Source organism: Protopterus annectens, chromosome 4.part1 (genome assembly GCF_019279795.1).
Source record: "Protopterus annectens isolate FY-2018-M chromosome 4.part1, PAN1.0, whole genome shotgun sequence".
Lineage (NCBI taxonomy): Eukaryota > Metazoa > Chordata > Ceratodontiformes > Protopteridae > Protopterus > Protopterus annectens.
Genome location: NC_056734.1, coordinates 22,715,863 through 22,740,232, shown reverse-complemented (window position 1 = coordinate 22,740,232; position 24,370 = coordinate 22,715,863).

Sequence of the window (24,370 nt, the reverse complement as noted above, 5' to 3'; positions counted from 1 at the left end):
GCTCCCAATTTAATCAAGGAGGAAAAAAGTAACCACACTAAAAAACTTACATTCACTCATATGGAAGTACTCATAGTGCAGATAAATTCAGCAAAGACGTGACACTGGGTATGTGCTAGTCTATGTCTGTAGAGGCATAGATGAGGCTGGATGATTGTTTGTGCATGTTTCTGTTGACTCTGCCTATATAGTTGCACTAAACATGGTTAAAGGAGCATGACTATGTGTATGTGTGTGTGTGTGTGTGTGTGTGTGTGTGTGTGTGTGTGTGTGTGTGTGTGTGTGTGTGTGTGTGTGTGTGTGTTTGTGTGTGTGTGTGTGTGTGTGTGTGTGTGTGTGTGTGTGTGTGTGTGTGTGTGTGTGTGTGTGTGTGTGTTAATGTACAGCTGCACTTTTGCTAACATGATGCATGCAGCACTAAGAAGAATATTTGCTCAGGTCTAACAGTGCAGATTCATATGAGATGGTAATAAGTTGATAATGATGATACTTTTATCATTGTGGCTGGCTATATCTGTCTCTAAATCACATTTTATTTTTACCACCAATCAAATTTACCCACCTACATTTGACAATTAGCATGAACAGTGAAGATTTTAATCAATCCCAAGGATTGTCATAAAGCAAAAGGAAGGACATTATTACACACCTTACATTGTAGTCTAAATATCAGCAGTTAATTTTTCTCTTGCTTGAATACCCAGTTTGTAGTCTTCAAATACAGACAGCTTTATAGAGTGCACACTGGAATCTTAAACCGTAGAAGGCAATTCAGATTATGGCCTACTAAAACAGCAAAAAATATTAGTTTTGTGATGTAGGTATCAGTTTTGCTTTGCAAATTATCCTTCTTTAAAGCAATTACAAATCGCTGTCTGCTAAAAATATTGTGAATGCTATCTGTGAAACTAAAAACAAAAACAGACAAAAACATTGTACAAATTCTGAAATAGGTGTGAAGAAATTAGGCACTATTTGTGCTACCATATCTGGCTGACATCTTGTACTATTTTCAGATCAACCTGTCTATTATATGCCATCATGGCTAGCAATGATATTGTAAATATGTTCTTTCATGTTGATTTATAATCTGTTTGTACAGAATGTTTTAAATACTCAAACAGTGTCCTTCTGCATTTTTAACTGTGCATGTTTGTGAGGAAACATTCTAAAGGCAAACTGTCTTAGATTCAGCTGATCTGCAGATGATATCACTGGAATGTTGACAGTTACTGTGTGTTACTGTCAGAAGATGAAAGACAGGAAGGAATTTGTAGTAAACAGCTGTTGGTTGATATTCAACATATGAAATGAAAATTAGAACTTGAACAGCTATGACAGATAGGCTAGTCTATAAAAGAGCCTGCAGAAGACAGTTGAAGTTACAGTTACAGTTATAGTTACAGTTGTCAGTTACAGAAGTCAGTTTCAGTTGTCAGTTAGCCAGAAGTGAATTGTTACTTCAAACTTTTGAAAGTCAAAAAACAAACCACAATCCAAAAATCGACCTCGGTTGCAACAAGATGAAGAAAGATAAAAAATTTCAAGTAAGCAACCAAGAAGTGCTTACAGAAAGAACTTTAATTTAACAAATAAAAATAAATCAGATACATCCAGTGTATCAAGTGCTTTCGTCGCCAACCATTTGAAGACAGAGCATGCCCCAACTGACAGCAAATTTATAATACAAAGTTAATTACTGAACCAATCTACATCCAGGGTTCTTGAAGAATTCATGAGCAATGACTATTCCTACAACTTACATATAATAATGTCAGATAATCACATATAAAACATTCATCATCCTAAATATTACCTACTATAATACTTGTAAATACATAACTATAAAATACATTATTAAAATAAAATTGAATATGTGTAAATAAAATCTAATAAAACCTTAACATTTCCTATATGTTGTACACTTCAAATAACCCTAATATATTGTAATATATATGAATAAATACATGTATAAATAAACACATAATACAGTATAAAATTCACCAATGTATATATATATATATATATATATATATATATATATATATATATAGGTTCATAGGTTTATACTAGGCGATCTGCCCTAAGGCATTTATAAGCCTAGCCCAAAGTTTTGTGGCTTACGCCACCCCTTATATGAAAAAAATACTGTACCCATTAGTTTGTTGTGCCTCTGTCCAGCAGTGACACAGAGATGATTCCCGGGGTAAACCTACGATCTCCCATCCACAGGTCTAGATTTCTCTTGAACAGAGCCAGCGAGGTGCTCTGCCTCACATGGACCGGAATTTTATTCCACAGCATAGGGAGTCTCTGAGTGATAAATCTATCCCTCCAGCACGTCCTATTTATATCCGTGCTAAGGTTTAAGTCGCTTGCTCTAGTGGTTTTGTTGGATTTTTTGAGGTGGAGCATGTCCATTAATTCCGGGTTGGACATGGCCTTGTATGTCAGGCACATGTCACCTCTGAGCAGACGGTATGTGACTGAATAGAGCTGGAGTTTCTTCAATCTGGCAGCATATGACAGATTTTGGAGTCCCTTTATCCTTTTGGTGAGGAACTTTTGGGGTCTCTCCAATTGCTGCAGATGCTGGGTGAGATACATCCCGAATGGGGCATTGTACTTGATCATTGGTCTGATAAGTGAAGAGTACTGGGGAACAATGACCTCACTAGATCTGGATGTGAATCCATTCATGATCAGGTGCGCAATGTAGAAGGTCTTTCTAACCACTTCAGCAACGTGAGTGTCAAAAGAAAGGCCACTGTCAACCTGGGTCCCCAGGTCCCTGATAACCTCTTCTGTGCTTAGTGGATTGCCACCTATATGGTAGCTTGGGGTTACCTTGTTTTTCCTGAAGGGTATGACTATACATTTTTTGGCGTTTAACTTCAGGCCATGGCTCTGGCACCAGCTATCTGTTTCCGTGAGTCCCTTCTGAAGGATATCCGTGTCCGATGCACTTTCCACTATGGCCCAGTTTGCAGTCGTCTGCAAACTTTGTCAGCCAAAGTCCTCCCATGTTGGCCTGTACTTCTGAGAAGTAGATGCCGAACAATAGGGGCCAAGGACCGAGCCCTGTGGGACACCACTTGTGACCGGCTTGGAGTCTGACATAGCGCCAGCAACTCTAACCCTGTGGGTTCTGTCCTTAAGCCAGTTTGCAACCCATCTTGTGACATATGGGTTTACATTTAAGCTGGTAAGTTTTTCTACAATACCCGAGTGGGGTATTGTGTCAAAAGCCTTTGCAAGGTCAAGGTAGGCTGTATGGACTGCCTTTCCTCATCAATGGCCTTGGTGACTGTTTCGAAGAAGTCAACCAAGTTCAAAAGGCATGATCTGCCCTTGATGAAGCCAAACTGGGTCAGGTCCAATGTCTGCAAGTCCCCTATATCTTTGTTTATGAGCTCCATTATGATCCTCTCCATAGCTTTGCAGACTAGACTTGTTAAGCTTATGGGGTGGTAATTACCAGGGTCCGTAGAGGCACCGCCTTTGTGGAGTGGGACCACAGTTGCCGTACGCCACTCCTTGGGCATGTATCCTGTGGTAAGGCTGAGATTAAACAGCTGCCTTATGTGCGGGTTTAATTCCTCATTTAGCTCATGTAGCACACAGCCGGGGACACCATCCGGTCCCATTGATGCTGTGTTTTAGCTTTAGAGAGAGCAGCTTTCACCTGCGCATTTGAGATGTCTGGGAGGCTACACTCCACTGGGATAGTTATCTCTCCTTTAGGGGGAGAGGGGTGAAGTTTGCACTGAACCTGTCTGCCAGTATGTTGGCAATGTCTGTGGGTTCAGTGAATTTTGTATTATTTTGGACTAATTCTGAGCATATCTGGGAGTTTCCACCCAGGTTCCTAACATAGCTGAAAAAGGCCTTATGATTGTCCTTTGAATCCATAGCAATTTTTCTCTCAAAATTGGCCTTAGTTGATTTTATGAGTGCTCGTATTTTTTTACTAATAATGATCAGGGGTGACTTCCCTTTTATGGATTTTGTTCTATCATGTAATAGCTTTCTCCTCTTATTGTAAAGTTTGTTAATGGCTGGGGTCCACCAGACTGGACGTTTGCCCTTTGTGGAAAGAGTCTTGGTTTTATTTGGGATTGCCTGATCCATGCAGTCCTGGAGGTGTTCATAGAAGGCATTTGTAAGGGCTTCCCCAGCTTGGGTTGTGGTTTCCACTGGCTCAGGGGCCTTGAAGGATACCACACCAGTCTTGAGTAGTGTGAAGTTTGCTTTAGAGAAGTTCTTCACTGTGGTCTTTTTTGTTTGGGTTGGGGGGATGTGGATTTCCAGTGAGATTAGTTTATGATCAGATCTCACCAATGAGGGATATACTTCTGGTGTGGAGCATTTTGTCCCCATGTTTGTGATAATGAGATCTAGTATATTTTCTCCTCTCATGGGAACAGTGACTTGCTGTTCCATGGCATTTGAATTTATGAACTCCAGGAACCATTGGGCTAGAAAGTTAGGGCTTGAGTAATGTTCCCAGTCTATATTCGGATAGTTGAAGTCACCCAATATGATGGTGTTTGGAGATACATTTATACCCTCCAGTGTCTTCAGGAAGGCTGTGTGGGGTTCCTGAGTTTGAGAGGGTGGCCTTTGTAGAGCAGTTTTGCCTATGGTTAGTTGCACCTGGATGGTTTCTGAAGCTTCGTGCGTTGCCACCAACCTGGAGGTGTGGGTATCCTTTATGAATATGGATACACACCCCCTTTTGTGGTTTTGGGGCTGGAATGCATGATATGAGGTAAAACCTAATAGTGCCGGGGTGCTCTCAGGAGCCTTGAACCAGGTTTCAGTTACAGCACAGACATCGATGTTCTCCATACTGAGAAGGGCCTCGAGTGCGTGCATTTTGAGATTTAGACTTCTGGCATTGAGCAGCATTACCCTCAGTTTCTTCCCATTTTTGTTTTCTAGGGTGGTAGGTTTAGAATTTGAGCCTTGCCTAAAAAGGCACTATGGGGGTGGCAAGAGCCTTAGCCAATATCCGGAATCCCAGGGTGACAGGTGCAAGCCGTCCCTTGCGAAGCAGCGTGGCTTGTCAAGCATGTCATCCCAGGCAGACAGACACTGGATCCCCTTTGAATGACACCAGACATTAAGCAAATTGTTAAAGCTGATCATCTTGTCTCTATATTGTGGCATCATTCTTGGTGAAGGAAGGATACTGCTCAGGGTCAGGGTCATACCTGCCTGGGCTACATAATCAGAGAGCTCCTCTATGTCTCTTTTCATGTAGTCCAGGGAGGTACATCTCAGGTCGTTCACACCAGCATGGACAATGATGGTGTCATATTTGTACTTGCCGTGGAGTGACCCGAGTGCTTGTGTTATGTGGCGGATTCTAGCGCCCGATAGGCAGCTTACTGTGACCCTCTCCTTGTTCAGCCTGGTGAGTGGGACATCAGTGTGTCTGACTATGGAGTCACCTATGACAAGTATGTTTGGTGTTGTATTTGGCCTTAAGGGCTGTGACTGCTTTGCACACTGATTTTGTGGTTTATGTGTTGCTTGTGGGGTGTCTTGAGGTAGCAGTTGTTTGGGTGTCTGCTTTGGAGGCCTCTGCTGTTTAGGTAAATTTTTACTCAGAGCCTCCGAGTATGTCTTTGTGTGTTTATGTGTTTGATTCAGTGGTGTGGTAGCATTTTGTGAGGCTGGTTTTGTGGTGTGTGTAGTTGCCTTCTCCTCCTGTCTGGTCTTGCCGGTCCTGAGTTGAGAGAGCTCAGCCTCCAGTTTGGCTAAATAGCTGCATCTCTCGCAAGTATTTGTGTTATGTGGGAGGAGGAGAGGGTTGTCTGTGTACATGAGGCAGTTATAACATTGCCTCAAGATTCCCAGATTCACCAGCTGGACCGGAGAGGAGATTGACAACTGACCTTTGGACATGCTAGAATAATATTGGGAATTCCTTAATAATTGAAAACAAGGGCCAGTGGGGAGTGAGGGTGTAGTGCTTTTAATTTTTAGTGCTGACTTATATAATTGCTTTAGTGAGCAAGTGCCAGGTAACTTGAGTGCAATGTGTTACAAGTAACTAAATGCAAAAACGACAAACAGTAACTTTCTTTCAAGTGAAACAAGGAAATAAGTACAGTAAGCAATGCAGATATCACTAGTGATCCACAGAAGCACTGAGAAGCCGCTTATTAGGTGGAATTAGCATTCCAGGGAAATAACAAGCAAACAAACAACAAGCATATAAACAAAGCTAGATTCAGCAGGCCTGGATCTAGTCTATGCTACAGCAAACAAGGTGTACCAATTTCAGTAAGATACAGTTCAAATATTCAGGCACTATAAACCTTTAACCAGAAATTCCCAGCTCAGAAGGGCAGAGTCCAGCCTCTTCTCCCACAAGAGTGCAGACCACGAACCTTCTTAATGTAAAATAACTGGCCTATAAAACATAAAATTAATGCATATGTTTCAACTATTAAAAATTACAAAAAGATTTCTTTAAAAGCATCATCTGTCTAAAGCTTTTAATCTTAAAAAGCAAATAATTGCAACAGATTCATTTAAGCCTGGCCATTGGGTTGCATTTGTTTTCAACTGCCATATGACCTCACTTTTCTCCAAATATAAAGTCCAAGGTCCACCTCTTGGGTCTAGTTCAATAACTTCAATAACAGTGAATTTAAAATCATGTCCAGGCCATTCCATACAATGTTTTGCAAGGGCATTGGTTTCTTTTTGCAGTCTGATATCCCTCAAATGTTCATAAATATGGTTTTTAAGCTTCCTTTCTGTCTTTCCAATATAAAAACAAGCACATTTGGAACAGAAAGCATAATAAACCACCTTCTCAGTATAACAGCTGCACGTTTTTTGTAAATAGACCTTTATACCATTTATGTCAAATTTTTCCCTTCCTTAATATGTCCAGCAATAATTGCATAACCCGCACTTCTTCATGTGGCCCCCATTCTGAATTTGGTAACTCCTTTCAAAGATGTTCTTTAAGGTTTATCCCTTTCTATATACCACAGTAGGCTTCTCCCTTATGCATTGTCTAATGTCATTGCTTGAGGTCAAAATTATCCAATTTTTATCCAAAATCCTGAATATTTCTTTACTGTCAAGATTATAAGAAGTGAAAAAAGCTGAACGAAACTTCCCATTTGCCTGCACTTGTTCAACAGGTGTCATAACATTCACATTAATATTGCTGTCCGTATTAACGGAACCAACATTCAAATTTACATACATACATACATACATTAATACTAGGCTAACTGGCCTTGTGAGCCATTTTAAGCCTAGGCAATTAACCCTTGTGAGACTCGAACCCTGCACCTTGTGTTTGTAAGGCAAACTCCTAAACCATTAGGCCACCTTTTAAAACCATATAACTGTTCCCTTCATTGCCAGAGTGCACCATCTCTGAATTCAATATAGCATGATAAAACCCTCGCTATCTCTTATTAACTACTTCCAACATTAAGTTGTTAATTAAGTCCAATGTGTATTCTCTTTTACGAAACATATCTTTCAACAGTTCACATTCATCCAAAAAAGAGTCGAAACTAGACACCATCCGAGCAGCTCTAACAAACTGTCCCTTAACAACTGCTCTTTTTTGCTTGAAGGGATGGCTACTTTCAAAATGTAAAAAACTGTTTGAATACGTTTCCTTCCTATAAATACATGACTCAAAATTCCTTAAGACTGTATTTTATGTCAGTTTAATATCCAAATATGAGATTTCATTGGGATCGATATTATGGGTGAACCTTAAAAAGGCTGTTGAATTATTCATGGGAGTTAAAAATTCATTAATTATCTCACTTGGTCCATCCCAAAATAATATCATCCAAAAATCTCACATAAATTTTACAATATTGATAATAATAATTGATAATATTGATAATAAACTGAATTAATAACAAACTTTTTCTCCCATTGTAGCATCACCAAATTAGAGTACAAACCACCACATGGAGAACCCATAGCACCACCAACTGCTTGGATAAAAAATTCACCATTAAAAAAATATAACCCTTTACACATTTCAAGTATGTTCAACCCCACCCCTACACCCTGCGTTAGTGATGTTTGATAAAATGTGTGAAATAGATGTTAGAAATATGCACAGAAATGGACGCTCACCTTACTTAAGTAAAAGTGATATGGATGGTCTAACCAAACTTATGTCTAATAGAGATGTGCGGATTATAAAACCAGATAAAGGTGGTGGTATTGTCATTATGGACCTAGATGATTATAACACAAGGATGAATAATATTCTCTTGAGTGATGCATATAGAAAAATCTCTATTAATGAGTTAAATGGCACTTATAACAAAGTTAAAAATAAATTAATGGACCTCTTTATTGAAGGCTCAATTTCTACAGATGAGTACAATTACCTGTCAGAGTACCATCCAAAAACTCCTTCTATATTTGGATTACCAAAACTACACAAGAATATGGTTGATCCACCTATGCGCCCTATAGTGAATGGGTGTGGTTCTATCACTTATCCCATAGCAAAATACTTGGATATTAATTTGAAATGTTTTATTAGTGAAAAAGCTATTATTTGTAAGGATTTATGGGATTTTTTAGAAAGGGTTAATAATTTAGAATACAGTAAGATAGGTGTATGCATCACCATTGATGTAAAGGATTTGTACACCTCAATACCCCATGATATTGGTATTGAATGGGCATGTGACTATTTATTGGAAAAGGGAGTACCACAACCAAAAATTAACTATTTGAACTTGTGTTGAAAAATAACTGCATATTTTTTAATGGTGAATTTTTTATCCAAGCAGTTGGTGTTGCTATGGGTTCTCCATGAGGTGGTTTGTACTCTAATTTGGTGATGCTACAATGGGAGAAAAAGTTTGTTATTAATTCAGTTTATTATGAATATTGTAAAATGTATGTGAGATTTTTGGATGATATTTTTACATTTTGGGATGGACCAAGTGAGATGATTAATGAATTTTTAACTCACTTGAATAATTCAACAGCCTTTTTAAGGTTCACCCATAATATCGATCCCAATGAAATCTCATATTTGGATGTTAAACTGACAAAAAATACAGTCTTAAGGAATTTTGAGTCATGTATTTATAGAAAGGAAACGTATTCAAACAGTTTTTTTACATTTTGAAAGTAGCCATCCATCCCTTCAAGCAAAAAAGAGCAGTTGTTAAGGGACAGTTTGTTAGAGCTGCTCGGATGGTGTCTAGTTTTGACTCTTTTTTGGATGAATGTGAACTGTTGAAAGATATGTTTCTTAAAAGAGAATACCCATTGGACTTAATTAACAACTTAATGTTGGAAGTAGTTAATACGAGAGAGAGAGAGGGTTTTATCATGCTATATTGAATTCGGAGATGGTGCACTCTGGCAATGAAGGGAACAGTTATATGGTTTTAAATTTGAAAGTTGGTTCCATTAATATGGACAGCAATGTTAATATGAATGTTATAACACCTGTTGAACAAGTGCAGTCAAATGGGAAGTTTTGTTCAGCTTTTATCACTTCTTATAATCTTGACAGTAAAGAAATGTTCAGGATTTAGGATAAAAATTGGATAATTTTGACCTCAAGCAATGACATTATAGAATGCATAAGTGAGAAGCCTAGTATGGTATATAGAAAGGGATAAACCTTAAAGAGCATCTTTGAAAGGAGTTACCAGATTCGGAATCGGGGCCACATGAAGAAGTGTGGGGCATGCAATTATTGCCAACATATTAAGGAAGGGTCAAAGTTTAACATAAATGGTATAAAGGTCTATTTACAAAATAAGTGCAGCTGTTATACCGAGAAGGTGGTTTATTGTGCTTTCTGTTTCAAATGTGCTTGTTTTTATATTGGAAAGACAGAAAGGGAACATAAAACCATATTTATGAACATTTGAGGGATATCAGACTGCAAAAAGAAACCAATGCCCTTGCAAAACATTGTAAGGAATGGCCTGGGCATGATTTTAAATTCACTGTTATTGAAGTTATTGAACTAGACCCAAAAGGTGGACCTTGGACTTTATATTTGGAGAAAGGTGAGGCCATATGGCAGTTGAAAATGAATGCAACCCAATGGCCAGGCTTAAATGAATCTGTTACAATTACCTGCTTTTTAAGATTAAAAGTTTTAGACAGATGATGCTTTTAAAGGAATATTCTTGTAATTTTTAACAGTTGAAACATATGCATTAATTTTATGTTTTATAAATATACATATATATATATATATATATATATATATATATATATATATATATATACATATATATATATATATATATATATATATATATATGGTTCCCATTCAGAAGCCTGAAACATCATAAGCCTGAAAATCAAAATCCTGAAACCAAAAGCCTGAAAATTCAGAATCCTGAAAACTCAAAATCCTGAAAGCCCAAAATCCTGAAAGACCAAAATCCTGAAACTCAAAATCCTGAAAACACAAATAATGCTAATATGTCACTATAAAGACACTAATATCTACCAACTGACCCTGACCGTAACCCTAACCCTAAGGTCCATCACTATCGCACACTCACCTGACCCGCGCCCTAAACCTAACTCACTTAAACCGCCCCTAACCCCAATATTTGTCACTATTGCATACATGCCTAACCTGCGCCTAACCTAACTCACTTAAAACCTAAAATAAAACCAAACACTTACCTGACCCCAACGCATGACCCAACACCACAGGGCTAACAATAGCAAAGCCACAATGACATCAGTATGTCTATTTTGTGTTTTCAGGATTTTGAGTTTCAGGATTTTGGTCTTTCAGGATTTTGGGCTTTCAGGATTTTGAGTTTTCAGGATTCTGAATTTTCAGGCTTTTGGTTTCAGGATTTTGATTTTCAGGCTTATGATGTTTCAGGCTTCTGAATGGGAACCATATATATATATATATATATATATATATATACACACACATTGGTGAATTTTATATTGTATCTATTATGTGTTTATTTATACATGTATGTATTAATTTATACTACAATATATCAATATATTAGGGTTATTTGAAGTGTACAACATATAGGAAATATTGAGGTTTTATTAGATTTTATTTACACATATTCAATTTTATTTTAACAATGTATTTTATAGTTATGTATTTATATGTATTATCGTGGGTAATATTTAGGATGATGAATGTTTTATGTGTGATTATCTGATATTATTAGATGTAAATTGTAGGAATAGTCATTGCTCATGAATTATTCATGAAACCTGGATGTTGATTGGTTCAGTAATTAACTTTGTATTATAAATTTGGTGTCAGTTGGGGCATGCTCTGTCTAGATAACGTCTCCAAATGGTTGGAGGCGAAAATGCTTGATTCACTGGATGTATCTGATTTATTTTTATTTTTATTTGTTGAAGTTCTTTCTGTAAGCACTTCTTAGTTGCTTATTTTAAATTTTTATCTTTCTTCATCTTGTTGCAACCGAGGCTGATTTTTAGAAGTGAATTGTTCACAGATGTACTGTGCAGTGAATACTCAAAAGGTCTCACAAAGAACTGTAAGCCTGCCTTTGCTCTGCTGTAGTAATTTAGTTTAGATCAGGGACAGTGTTATATAGTCTGATAGGAAATTATAACTAATCACAGCAGTTAGAGTTTTTCTAAATAGTGGATTTCTATCCTTCAGTATCTAATTCATTTTCCTGGTGATTGAGTTCTGTTTGTTTATTGGAAATTACCGTTTTATATTTTTTATCATGTTGTTCATTATGAAATATTTTATTAACTTACATTGTGGCTGGTCAATCAATGTTTTCTGTAGTGATTTGAGAGTGCTTATACTTGCCTTGATAACTTCCTGGGCCATTCCAAATGTCTGGCTGCTTATATCATTTACTATCATTTGTTTTAATATCTAATTTTCATAATTGGACACCCCTTTAAAAAGGCACAAAGGCATTATGATTGCTGGCAGCATTCCCATATTAATTTGGGGAAGGGACACAGCTGAAAATCTGTGACAGGCTTCCTAGAAGTGTTTGGATATGTGAGATTTAATTTAAGTGTGAGTGTATCAGAGGTCTTAAACTGGGACACATTGCTCTGAAGTGTATAATAAGGAGTTACATTAGGGTTGTACATAAATGTACAGTCCAGTCCCAGGTTATAGAGTGTGTTTCTGTTGTGCTCTTAAGGGAAATTGTGGAATATTACTCCTAAGTGACATTCTCACATTGGACTCAGTAGTGAGGATTGAAGCCCTTTAGTTACTGACCCAGGATAGTGGGAGATGTCACATTATTGTTGTCAGTCAGGTGGGGTATTGTTCAAATGTCACATTATTTGGTGGCAGAATAATGGGATATTAGCTGGATGTCACAATAAGATTTAAAAAAATGTGTTTACCTGGGATGTGTGTATCAAGGAGTAGTCCATTTTAGTGGGAAGTGAAACAAAATCTAAAGTTATATGTAATCTCAAAGGTTAGAACTTTGCACAGTAGTGTCTAAGACAACCTTCCCTAGAGTAAAGAAATTTGTGGGGGGTTTTTTGTCTTTTTTGTGAAATTACAAAATAATCATTTGAAAAATGTTGAAAGGTCTAGTGTTTATGATTGTATCAATATTGATGAATTTTGCTCAAAAAGTAACAAAATTGAGCAATGTTCCTGAATAGTTCACAAAGCTGCTCTGAGGAATAGTTGTCATACTAAGCATCTGAGCTGCACACTTTCTTTGCACACTGGCATTTTTGAGTGTCTCCTTTTAGCTGTTAGGAAAGATTAGATACATATAGATATTTACACTATATCTAACATTAATAATTAGATATTTCATAAAAAAGGGCTCCTGCTAGCTTGAAAGCCAAAGCAATTGCAAAACTTGTGCTGGTCTTATAAAAGTTATTCTATTACATCTTTATCTTCCAGTTTCCTTGTGCTTTCTGTTAGTGGACCAACACAACATTTCTTAACTTTTTTCTGACAATACCCCAGAATTTTGAAAATAAAAATCATATTAATTATTTAGCTGTGCCCCTGCATAAAAGTGTTTTCTTGAATTCTTCTCAGACCTGTTGCTGTTTTGTTGGTATTATAAAGATTTGCTACTGTATTCATACAGTATTTTCTACCCATGATATGACTGCAAGACTATGTTGATATTGTTCACTGTTTTTTTTTTTTTTTTCTGACAGCAAATTCCTTTAACAATTCCTTGCAAAATGAATGATTACTATAATAATTTAGGTTCCCATATAAAAAAAGAAACTTCTGATTATAATAAAGACTTTTGAGTCTCAGACATCTGCCATATTCCCTGACCAGCTATCATATGCATAACTTTCAACACAATCCATATCATTTTAGTCAAGAAGTGACAAGTTATAGGCAAGAGCCATATTAAAGTCTCATAACTACAGACTAGTGTTCTGACAAAGTCTGTGGACCTTTCCTTCTTTATTATTTCCACAAACTGTCTGTTTAGAAACAGACTCAGCTGTCTGTAAAAAGTAAAAGGACACAATGGGTCTGATTTTAAAAAATATGATCTGGGCAAGGTCTGCTACCAGCCAGTTCATACAAACAATATGTCACTGATTTGGAAATGGGGCATTCATGTTTATGTATGTATAACATGAAAATGAGGAAGAAATGATCTACTCCTTCTATCAGATTCTAAACCATTTTGAAAACTTGCTGTCTCTTACTAGAGAGCATGTATAAACAGGTAATACACCTGAAAAGTCAAGTATGCCTTATTGAAAGCTTGATACATGCCGATCTATTACCATCAGTGGTACAGTCTGTCAGAGAGAACAGCAAGGCACATTCACTAAAAGTGTGTAGGTAAAATCCGCACATTAATATGTGGTGGGATGCTTTTCCCTGTAGTAGGTAATACTGTTGTTTTAGTATTTATTGCAAGGTGAAATGTAATAGTTGAAAACTTATTATTGCTTTTAATGATATCATACTATAACTACAGAAATAATTATAGCTACACTCACAAACATAACTAGGGGGTATTATTAGATGTTCATTGTACTGCCTCCTAGGATTGTTTAGGTGTATACATATAATGCTTTCTACAGTCACAGTATGGTATCATTAAAAACAATAAGATATTCAGTTCAACTGCTCTCCTGTAAATAAAATATTTTAGGAACCCTATCTTTCATAACTAGTGTACCTAGTAGCTCTGTACCTGCTGAATCAGAGACCCATTTATTTTATATCTCTTTTTTTGAGGAGGGGATTGAAGAATGAACCTTGAATCCCCAGAATCTTCTGCTCTAGCAGAATGATTGGCAACATCCAATGTTCAGTGTATTTTACAACTGTTTAATGTGAGATAACTATTTTTAGATGAAGAGTTTCCTGATATGAAATGAAAGCTTGCATTTCTAAGAATCAGAAGGAAGACTTAACTCAAGGAAAATTATATTTAAAGTTTTTGTTTTGGGATTGGGCATACACTATTAGAAATACTTAATTTTGTGTCTACATTAACTGAGTATACTTCTATACTGACACATTCAGTGAAAAATCTCCCAAAAATATTTACTGAATTTTGTTAGTTTAATAGAAACATCATCATGTCATTAGTAACTGCATTTACTTTATTTTCTAGGCACACTAATTTTACGTCTTAAAGTATAACATTTTCCTGTAAGGCCTGAGCTAAAGGCTCTATTGTTTAAGCAAAATATGAGGATGTCAGCAGCAAGCCTTGTCTTCTTGTGTTGACTATCAAAATCCAGTTGGAAATGCTGCGCAATCTTAATAATAAAAATTACACATTGCCATATGTAGTTTAGCAAAATGAGTTTGAAGACTGCGGTGTTGAAACAATAAGTATATTGCCCCAAATGAAATATTCTAAAACCCTTTGTCCCAGTTGAAATGTTCTAAAACCTTTCCTGCATCAGGGCTAAGAATTAAATGTGTGACCTCACTTGTGATATAATATCCTATTAGAAAACATGTTACATAAATGCTATCTCTTGTGCATCTATCTTTAGTAAATTTATGCTGATCTACATTTTTATCCTAGTTAATACCATTTGGAATTTATTAACCCACACGTAAAAGATGGTTTCTAAATGCAATATGAAGTAGGCAGCAAAAAAAATGCATACGTATTTAAATGTTTCAAGGACAAAGGTATTTCCTGGCCTTTCCATGCTTATTGGAAAGATGCCAAAGAGCCATATAGAAGCTCATGTATTTGTATAATTCAATGGTAAACCACTTATTACCAGTGCTTTGTCATTATGCACATGATTTAATAATATCTATCATAACAAATTAATTTATGAGGGTAAAGAAGCCTTTTCTTCCCTGTAGATGAATTTTAGGCAGCTTTGATTTTGACAGAAAGCACTTATGACAAGCTTAACTGTACATATGGATGTTAGGTACACTGAACTGAGTTTTGTTCTCAAAGCCTCAAGAATTATTAATTTATTCTATCAAACTGTATTTATGCACTTACACTATATGATTGAAATAGTACACTGCCCGGAATTAATGCAAACCTGAAAGGTCGAGTTCCTTATTGATCTAATAAACAGGGCAAGAGTTCCAACAGAGTTTCTTCAGCTGCACATTTGTGTGTTTCCCCTAAGAGTACCAGAATTTGCTGATAAAATATTTTAATCATTGACCATCATCCCATTGTTATGTATTATAATGATTCTCTAGCAGTCATATATCTGTAATAGTTGCATTTTCTTTTTTTTTTTGGTTTAGTCTATCTATATTCTATATTTCAAACACAATTTCAAAATCAGATACCCATTTAGGAAATATCATAATAAATATGAGAATAGATCATCCTTTATATTATGACTTCTAAGTTCATTGTAGGGCTTATGGATCAATACTTACCATTTAAGATTTTATTTGGAAATAATGGAGAGAAGAACTATTATTTAGGGAGTGGAACCTTAGGAGGGCCTAGCCGTGCAAAAAAAGAGAAGCATGATCCAGAAGTACTCCAAGATACAATCAAGCATTATTATTTTCTGCATGCTTGCAGAACAATATAATTTTTTGATCTATTGATCTATGAAAAAGCATCTATCGTGTGTGAGGGATATGTGAAAAACATGGATGTTGAACTTACATCCGGCAATAAGACTTGCTTTGCTCGTAATAGAATTCACAACATTAGATAAGAGTAGGGCACAAGATACCTGAATTCTTTTGATCTTGTAGTCAGTTAAAATCAGAAATATTCCAGGTATCTTCATCTGCCCAGTCTAAAGTCTGCAAAATCAATGGATGAAGTGCCCCTAGTTGTGACACCTATTGGATTATAGACAGAATCTGCTACTATCAGTAATCCACAGAAGCAGCTCTTCATACTTCCATGTACCCAGCTTTACTTTATTTATTGTATTTATTTATTTATTTGCAGTTTGTTTGCCAGGATAGTCCATTGGGCCACAAGGAGCCCATTTTTCTTGGATTCTTGAAGAGAAAATCTCCAGAAAAAAATATTACAAATTAAAGATTACAATTCAGGAGTGAATTGTAAGAAATACAAAGTGCACAAATTAAGTAAACAAATTGAGTAAAGTTGATATTAGAAACAACAGATCAGTATATTGCAATAACATATTTTTTTATTCACAATTAAGTTCTTAAGAGTGATGCTGATTTCTGCAGTTTATTACTTAAGTCCAGATTCCTACAGTTCTTAAAAGTTATACTAATTCCTATAATTTTTTAGAAATGTGAAAGTATAAGAAGCTATTTACAAACATTTTAGGTTCAAGAGAGTAGCTGAAGTGTGGGAAGATTATGTAGGATGGGTGCAGGAGCATTCCCATTGTGAAGTTAGGTGTGAGTGGAGTAAGGTTTTGAATGAAGAGAGGCTGCTAGTGGTACGGATGAGAAGAGGAACTTTCTGGATTGTTCTGGAGGAACAAATGTCCTTTCATACCTTTTCATTGAATGCATATGAGACAGTGGTCAGAAGGTTAAAACCACTCCTTGCCAGCTTGAATGAGGTACTGCTTTAGAAATAAAATGAAAATTGTCTTTCTCATTTTAAAATATGGCAAGATATGGTCCCTTTTATGAAGTTTTAGATGCTAGAAAAAGAGGGGATAGTCTGAGGACCTCATTACGTTATTTTACTTGCTGATGCTTCTGGGTACTTTCTTGAATTTATGGGGACTAGTGAATGAGCCTGGATTCCAAAACCACTCTATGCACTACAGATGTGTCTGATAAGATATTTAAGGCCTGTATATACACCCATAATCCCTGAATGCAAAACAATAATAATCCATAACTATTCACCAAAGCAGTACCAAGGCATACAGACAAACTATTTATAGAGTTGTTAAGCTTCTTATGACCTCAAGACCTACCCATTGAAATTAAGGATTGTGGAGGGAGCAGACCTCAAACATGTGAACCTTTCACAGAAACCATCCTTAATTTGGTAGTGTAAATATCATACACAAGTCCTTCCTGAGAACGAGTTCACCAATCTAGATGTCTTAGTTTAACAAGACACATAATACTGAAATGTAACAAATGTTTCCTTGATGTGCAATAGCTCATGAATTACTTGCTTGTTCATGTTATCATGAGCAAGTAAATTCTTGAAACTGCACTGAACTATTTTAGGGAGCTGCTTCCTTCCTTAATGTTATGCAACCTCAGGGCTGGTATACACAGGCTCAATGTGCATATATGTGTGTGTATGGGGGGGGGTTGATCTTCATGTGGGAGGGACATAGTGCTTGTTTTTCTACAACATTACTTATATTAAGAGATTCTATTAAATTACATGTAGCTGCCACCATTCAAAGCATTGTGAGTAAGGAAGTTAGATACATCAAATTTTATAATAATATCTCATAATAAAAAATGTTCCTGGATATGAATATTATAAAGCCCCAAAGAGAAATTAACTGCCAGCATGTGATTTGACATAATAGAGCCTGAGCTTCAAAAATCTGATTAACTAATAATCCCCAACTTGTTCTACATTGGCAACATCACCACTTGTACGTGCCAACAAGTGTACACGACTCTCCAATCAAAAGCTTTGATTCTCCAAAACACAGTCAAGAAAAAAATATACTTTGAACTGCAATAACATTAGTATATCATGGGTCCTTATTCACAATTCCAAAATTTCTCTTTTTTTCACTATAAACAGTCCTTCCTTATTTCTGTTTCTTAACAACCAAATGTCACTCTATTACTGCTTAAGATCCCAAATGAATGAAGCATTTTGATTTTTCAATAAGACCTTATCAACAATGCACAGAATTAAATAAAATAATGCAAATAAAATTTATTTTAATACTTTAGGTATTGTTACTTCAGCAATCATCTCTATAATGTTAGAGTATAATCTTACCTTCAAAGAAATAAGAATGTAGAAAGAACAAATTTCAGGCCATCAGCTGCCTGCTAATTAATAAATAAATAAAGACTAACTCATACACAGACCACATCTATTTACTTTGACAATTTCAGTATACTTAAGTAATCTGTAATTAAAGAAGATCCTGCCTCTTCACAGCCAATAACAATTACTAACAGATAATTGCTAGCTTATTAAGCCTTCTATATTGTACTAACTGATAAATAGTGATAAATAAAAAAACTAACTGGAAGCATATAAATTCCCAGGATTAAATGACATTTCTATCTCAATGTATTAAAAATTAGGACAGTTAGATTTTAATTATTAAAGAGCTTTAAGTGATCATGAAAAAATTAATATTTTTATATTCATTGTTTTATGGAATGTGGCACATTTTATTTACTTATTTATTTTTAGTATTTAAAGGTTATTTTTCTAGATCTTACTCAATTATTCAATGATGCCTTTACTTTGATTGGCTAATGGGTTTAGTGCTGGGTATAAAAGGAAGTTATTGATTTTATATTATGTTCTGATGAAGTCTGACATTTTTAGATGAAAGATGTCAACTAATTATTTGTCATTTGTTTTTATTTATTAAATTATGAAAATGTATTATTATTTCTTTCCTAAGCTGGTGCACTTTTGCTTTTTTTCTTTGGGTTATTGTTTTTTGGCAAGTGGATTCTCTAGAGTACAGTTTTGTTTCCACACCTACCATGTCAGTTAGAAGTTATACACCTGAAGCATCTATTGTTTCAGATGATTCATGTACTACAGTCAAGAAAAGTAAATTCACTCGGCTCATTGATCTTTTGACTCAGATTGTGGGGACAGCTATGAATGTATCTACTGGAATCTCCTTTGCTTTCCAATGTAATCAACAAGACTTTTTTGCACATAACTTCAAGCAGTCAAGAAATAGTAATGATGTCAATGTTCCTGACCATGTCAGCAGTATGATTTGGAGTTCGTAGTTCCCTGGAACTGCTGCTTTGGGACTCAGCAACACTTTTGTAACATCTATCCTGGGATTCATCAAGCTCTGTTCAAGAATAGTGTTATTCTTGCATAGAGCATTCCGTGGCCATCTAGGACAACAGAGTGCCTTGAATATTCATGAAGGTGTGCTGCTGTCTACACTAGATGGCCATGAAACAAGAGCGAGTGCAGGAGGTGTGTCCGTGCAATGCATGGATTCTAAACACACCCCCTGTGCTCAGAAAGTGCCATGTGGCACTTTCTAAGCCATACTGGTATAATATTAGAGTGTAGCTCAAATATTATGTCAGTATTTCAGTATCCGCGGACACTGAAATATAAAATAAATAATTTCAGTGTCAGAGGACACTGAAATGAAACCAGCAAAGAGGAAAGCAATACAGGGGGTGTGTCACAGCTTCTGTGGCACACACCCTGTATTGCTAAAGTTATGTACAGTATTACTGCATCCTGCAGAGGCAGGAAATGTGTGCAAATGCACACAAATACCTTCAGACATACACATTCTTGCAGAATGCAAGATTTTATCCTCATATATTTGGTCCACTCTCCATGAAAGAATGTTTTTCTGGCAAATCAGTATAAAACCATTAAAGTCCGAAGTTGGAAAATAATGAGAGACATTTGAGTCTCAGACATTATACCCTTCAGAAAGGTCATGTCGATGCAAAACCTGTTATTCTATCAACTTTCAACTTGGCAAGAGCAATATCTAAAATCTGTCCCTATTTGTCCCCCCATCATGTCATGCTTTGTCCATATGTCCTGCCCTAAGAGGCAGAAAGCAATGTGCATACCCTAAAGGAAAATAAAAATAGAACACCATTTCAACATTTTTTTTCTTTTCCCTATAAAGTTTAAGTGTAGCTGAGTGGGTGTGCACGCAGCACCGCTATACATAGCAGAGTGAAAACATCTAAAGGAGCTAAATAGAAATATACAGCCAAAATTGTCAAAGCAAAATATTGTAGTGGTTAGAGCTTTTGCTTTACTTGCAGGCAGTCAGGGTTTGAGTCCCAATGCAGTTCATTCATTATATTTTCATATGTGAAACAGTACTAAAATATATCTTTTTATAAAAAGGTAGTGAATAATATATATTTGTTGAATGGGGTAGTTTAGCAGGTCCAAATGTGAGATATCAGTGTTGTACAGATGTGAAACCCATATATAAACACAAGTGTCCCATACAGTATAGCCACAAAGAATGTAATGTAATGAATGCACATGGGGCATGTCATGGAAGGGAAACATACATATCATAAGATGGCATTAAGAAGGAATTGATCCCACAATCCAGATAGTCCATAAAATGAAAGCTGAACATAGCTTAATTATGTTCAGCTATGCTTACCCAGAGTAAACAGTGCTTAAACTGTTATGTTTACCAATAATTAGCATAGCTAAGCAGATTAGCACACTGGTAAACAGTGCTTAGTATCTACCTCTGTAAGCATTGCTTATCTCAGCTAAGTTGGTTTGCCCATTGCTTAGCTCAGCTCAGCATATTCAAAATACACCAATCATGGCAAAGGGCAGGAATCCAACCCTACTTAAATCCCACAGGTGGAAATGCAACCATAACTAGTTGCAGCTGATCACTGCAGACACTATGGCTGGTGTTGGAGAAGGTGTGCTCTTTCAGGCCCAGCCTTGGGTCATGCAGGAGTCCAGGTCATGGTTGGACTCCATGTAAAAAAACATGAAGAGCGACTGCTGCAGAACCAGTACCAGGGGCTCCCAATACAAAGCGGAGGCCTGGGACAGTCTCACTCATGACCTCACCAGTGCAACTGGCATCCCTTGAACTGGTGATCAGGTCCAGAACCACTATGCTGACTTGAAGTGAAGGAAGAAGGACCTCTTCAAACAGTGGGTCCAAGATGCTTGGATGCGGAATGTCCCAAAAGTGTGTAAGTACCACTATCAATTCTCATGTATCAAAGTCCAGCCTAAGTATGACATGGAAAGGTATGCATAAATGTTTCTCTTTCTCCTGTACAGCTGCAGAAGAGAGGGCTGCGGACTTGGAAGCCCATGCCAGCAGGCTGCTAAGGCTACATTGAGAGGCTGGTGAGTACTAATCTAGATAGAAAAAGTCAGGGCAAATAAACAGATTGCAGTAGAATGTCAGCTGCCAGTAGTTAATAATGTGTACTGTTTGTACTGAATAAACAAGACATTAGCAGAGTAATACTGATGTACAGGATATGTATCATTAAAAGTGTAGCAGTACCTGTCAATAACGCTCTAATCACCAGACTGTATTGTGTACTTTGGTATATGGTAGTTTGAATGTAGATGTAATGTTGATGTTAACAGATTAGCTATAAGAAATGTTCTATGCTCCAGGATCTGGTCGCTGAATAGTAATGCTGTGTTAACCATTGTTTTCCATACTGTAATATGTCAAGGTCTGACTACAGATTATAACAAGCATCTGTCATGCATGAATATCAGAATTACAAGGGAGATTGTCCAAAACAACACACTATTGTACTGAAAGCAGTCAGGAAATGAACAGCAGTTCCTCAGCAGCTCATTGTGAAGAAATACATCCTTGTGTTCTATTTTTGCACAAACCGGCACAGTTTGAATCAAGAGAGTGCTATTAAGCTGTATGCAAAATCTCATCCAAGAATATGTGAATATGTGTAGAAACAGTCAGGTATTGTTAGAAATTTCCTCCACAGGTTTGCCAGGTAAGAAAATGTATAAATGAGTTATAAAAAGCCTGTAATTATACACCATGTACAACACCCACTGTCCAACCTCAAGGCTGCAAAGCAAGAGAAGTACATATACCAAGTAATACCCTCCAAGAAATGTCCAAGAGTCACGCTGTCACAGCTAGTAGTCACTGCAACCAACACCCAGGGTGACCGCTAGCAATCAAGGTAGACTATGGCAGTAGCACACACACACACACACACACACACACACACACACACACACACACACACACACACACACACACACACACACTCACACACACACAGTTATGACTGCACATATGTAACCTTGACTATGTGAATATGTATGGAAACAGTCACGTAGTGTCAACAGAAATTTCTTAAGAGATATGCCAGGTAAGAAAAGGTACAAATGAGCTGAAAGAAGCCTGTAATTATACAACATGTACAGCACCCACTGTCCAACACTACGGCTGTAAATGACAGCAAGAGAAGTATGTACACCAAGTAGTCCCCTCCAAGAAATGTCCCTCACGGGTCATGCAGTCCCTGCAGCCGACACCCAGGGTGACCGATAGAAATCAAGGTGGATTATGGCACTAGCACACACACACATGTAGTTATGTCTGCACATATGTAACCTTGACTATGTGAATATGCATAAAACAGTCAGGTAGTGTTAACAGAAATTCATCCACAGGTCTGCCAGGTAAGAAAATGTATAACTGAGCTGTAAGAAGCCTGTAATTATACACCATGTACAACACCCACTGTCCAACCCCAAGGCTGCAAAGCAAGATAAGTACATATACCAAGTAGTACCCTCCAAGAAATGTCCAAGGGTCACGCTGTCACATCTAGTGGTCACTGCATCCAGCACCCAGGGTGACCGCTAGCAATCAAGGTAGATTATAGAACTAGGACACACACACACACACACACACACACACACACACACACACACACACACACAGTTATGACTGCACATATGTAACCTTGACTATGTAAATATGTGTAGAAACAGGTAGTGTTAACCGATATTTCCTCTACAGATCTGCCAGGTAAGAAAAGGTATAAATGAGCTGTAAAAAGCCTGTAATTATACACTGTGTACAAACATACCACTGCTCAACTCATGGCCATAGGTTGATGTAAAGTGAGGTATTACCTGTAGAGTAATGATTAGAGCAGTGATCATTAATGTTGTGAGCACTTCAAGCATATACAGTTGTTAATTGACATATCTCTCTCTCTTTTTCCCCACCTTATCTGCACCAATAATCTAAACACATAAATCAATGGCTATGCTTTCCACCAAACCTATTGTTGGGACATATGTCCTATTGTTCTACAAATATTGAAATGTTTTCCTATTAATGTTCCCTGTTCAAATACTATCATTGGTGGCCTGTTGCTATCAATGTAACCTGCATGCCATTATAATGTCCACTGTGGTTCCATATATGCACATGTTCTGTTTGCTATGCAACTGTTCCATATCTGTTGTTTTGGATTGATGGGAATAGTCATGCATGTTGTTACAACTAATAGTTGAATGGGTTTTTCATGACTAACCAACATATGTTCTACAACTGCAACACCATAGCATGTTTGGGAAGGCTGATCACAGCAAATCTGCCTCTCCTGCTTCATCTGGGTGTGGCACCGGGCCCCAGCACATCTGTGACCTACTCTGGGACCTCCTTGCCCGCTGGTCCTGCACCACCTTTGGGTGGAACTGCCTCAGGGGATAGGGCTCATTTTCACCCTGGGTGCAGGCACAAACAGGATCCTGTCACCCAAAGCCAGGCCCAGGGTCAAGTGTGTAGTGAGCTCTACAAGGAATTTAGAGATCTGCTATGCCAGTTTGAGGGCCATTTGGCACATTTAGAGGGTCAGCCTGTCTCTCCTGCTCAGCCCTCAGCACAGCCACCTTCGGGGCTGTGAATGTGCAGTGGAGACTGCCCATGTGTGGGAACCTCAGTCCCACTGTATGCAACTGGGGGCTCATGGGCACCTGATTACCAACCACCCCTCCCTGTCCAAGGTGTTTACCCACCATGTGTCATATATCTCCCCTGCTTGCTGTCTTGCCTGTCTTGTCTGTTTTCCTACCCAACCTACCTCCCAAAATATACCTACTATCCTTCTCCAACATCCCACTCTCACCTAAAAAAAGTGCAATCTGTTCCCACAAAAAATGTCGCCCCATACATAGCTGTCCATTTTACTAATTGGCTTCACAACACATTATTTCTGTCCTCATCCCTCTCTCAGGGGTTCGAGTGTCCACATTTA